Source organism: Poecilia formosa, unplaced genomic scaffold (assembly GCF_000485575.1).
Source record: "Poecilia formosa unplaced genomic scaffold, Poecilia_formosa-5.1.2 Scaffold193, whole genome shotgun sequence".
Classification (NCBI taxonomy): domain Eukaryota; kingdom Metazoa; phylum Chordata; class Actinopteri; order Cyprinodontiformes; family Poeciliidae; genus Poecilia; species Poecilia formosa.
The window spans coordinates 73,407-76,201 of record NW_006800132.1 but is presented as its reverse complement, the minus strand read 5'-3'; the positions used below and the strand labels follow the sequence as shown (position 1 = coordinate 76,201).

Sequence of the window (2,795 nt, the reverse complement as noted above, 5' to 3'; positions counted from 1 at the left end):
CTGAGGCCTGTAGTGCTGTAGATGCTTTTTTTTGTTATTTTCCCGTGATGTGCTGGACGAATCGTTTTTGTTTTCAGGGCATAATTAGCCCTTGGACTTTCCCAGCAGAGGAAATTGAGTAATTTTTTGATTCTACATATTTGCCCACTTCTCCGTTTTAGACTACTTTGTACATAAAAGGTTTCTGACTGTAAAGTGACAAAATCTGAAAAAGCTAAAGGAGTTTAGATAATGGCACAAGGCCCTGTAGTTGCCTGTCAGGCCCATAAATACAATCTGGGACTTCTTCAGTTAAATGAATATATGAAAACATTCTCTTAGTGTCTTAGTCGTCCTTCTGGTTCAGAAACAGAACAAGATTTTTGATCAAACTGATGTCAATACCAGTTTTATTCTTCATGGTTGCTCATCCACATTTGAAAGACACTTTCTACACTGGATTGCATCGGCATCTATTAAAGGAGCAAAGTTATTTGTGACCATTTTCTCCTATGACGTTAACTGCAATGCAGAAGCTGCTGACAAGAGACTTGTGCGAAAGGTGTGAGGAACGGACCTCCCACTGCGTACGACTTTCCTGATTCATATCTGCTGTTGCCGTGCCCTTTTTGGTAACGCGTAATTGCCTCATCGACGACATCAATAACGTCATTTTGAGTCAAAAGGACTTAATAAAGGTAGAACAGAGTGAGCCGTGTTGCAGAAAGCACCAAAATAAATTCTGAGAAGAGGTGAAAAGTTTAACTTCTTAGAAGGTTTAAGTGAGCTATTCTTCTCCTTCAGCACTAACAAGGTCCAAGAGAGGATTTTATTAGCGCTTAAATCACAGCTTCATCGATAGCTGGTAATCCTCCTTTAATGAATTCAGTAGATTATTTAAACACTAAACAAATGAGATGTTGGATTTCTGCTAACAGAGGGAAAGTTTAGTTGCATAAGAAGAGTAGTTCACTATCTTTTTGTTTGCAGGACCATCTGTGGTTGTTAACACCCCAGTTCTTGATTTTAATTATTTTTATAGCAACAGCAAAAGAAATTAACTAATAAAAATCCCACATTATGATTAAATAAATGTTTATAACAATCAAAGCCCTCACACTTACTGGAACTTTTTATTTTTTAGAAGTTGCTCAGAGGAACTTTTAATTATTCACAACTTTCTGTTTACTGACAACAAATGTGACATGATACAGTGGCCTGTTTGTCAAAATGGGAAAGACAGGAGAACATGAATTCTCACATTTGGTGTGAGAAATTTTGCATTACTATCTTACCACCACAACATGGTGACAATTTAAACAAGTAGAGTTTAAAGGGTTTTTTGTTTTGTTTTGTTTTTTAATAGTTACTGCAGCTTTAAACAGTGTTTCCACCCTCAGGTCTTCAACCTTCATTTGTATTTCCTGAATATGAGAAAACCTGTGAGCCAAAACCTTTTTTAAATTAATCAAATAAAGTTGCCTATTTGAGGAGCTAAACTATGCATCACATTTTTTTTTTTTATTGTTTGGCCTTAAGTTGTTGTGCTTCATTAATTGATGGTTTGCCTCCCTGAACAGTAACAAACTTTATATAAAGCAGCTAAGATTATAAACGAAATACATATTCACTGCAACTTTTCATTTACTTGAAAGAAATCATTTTTCCTGCAGCGCTTTTCACCGCAGGCCCAAATGTTTGTGCAAAGTTTTAGGCTTGTAGCTTTGCATTATAATACTGTGTCCGTTACCTCAGTAGCACCTCATTCAGTCACGCCTTCATGGATCAGCTTATCAGAAGACATAAGTATGCATACCAGCTACAAAGTGCTGTCAAGTCCACATACTTGGAGCAGAATGTATTTGGCTCCTACATTCTTGATTGAATCCTCAGAAGAAAATCCTTCGCCGTCACACTTCTCCAGAATGCCACTTATTGACTTATTATTACAATTATTACAATAATTACAGAATACAAAGTCCTAAACTGCAAAGGAACCATGGTGGTTTCATATGAAGCTGCCTTTTATTGTTGGGTTAGAACGTTTTGAAGGTTTTTTTGGCCAGTAAAAGCAGCTTAGTTTTGAAAACGGTAAAAAAAAAAAAAAGACAGAAAAAAAGTCATGGCTGTAAAGCAGGAGCAACTTCTAAGATGCCAGTATTCTCACGCAGCGGGTGGTACATTTGGAGTCTAAAGAGAGCTGCTCACAGGATCAAGGAAACTTCAAAAGACCTTCAGGAAAACTTAAGACTAAAAACCAGAAGTGTTCTCTGTTTCCCAGGAACACTTGAAGGAATCTTAAATCCTCGGAAAAGGTATTTGAAGAAAAGCTTTCCCTGAAATCAAAAATACATTTCTAAACATGCCAGGCACCAGATCTCACAGCAGGGGATGAGGGCGAGCTGGTGGGTACAGCCTGAACAGGCTAACTGTCTGTCACAGGGGGAAGTGGGCTTCATTTTGCAGAAGTAGTTAATAATGAAAAGACTATGCCCGTTAAAAGTTTAAAAAGTGTATCTTAATTATATACTACATAAATTTTTCACCGTGAGGAAAAGGAGAAACATACAAAAGCAATGAAAACTTAATATGTCATTGTAGTCGGGTTTAAATGAGGTTTAATTATTTTTAAAAGCAGTTTTTTTTTATGAGAGTAAAAGCTTGGAAGCTGAGAAACATGTTCATACTACAGCCACATTCAATAAATTAAAACATGCATGCAGATGAGGCCCATTTGTCAAATTAAAGTACCTTTGGAAAATAAACACTGAAAAGGTAATGAAACATACTTTTCATTAAACCTGCATTTCTGTTAT

At 36.5% G+C, this 2,795-nt stretch overlaps 1 long non-coding RNA gene across 1 annotated transcript in view; it reads right to left on the bottom strand.

Annotated features, from left to right (window-relative positions):
* The window catches only part of LOC103147989 (uncharacterized), a 54,677-nt gene that overhangs the window by 44,807 nt on the left and 7,075 nt on the right, over nucleotides 1-2,795 (bottom strand). The gene's annotated exons all lie outside the window — the stretch shown is intronic.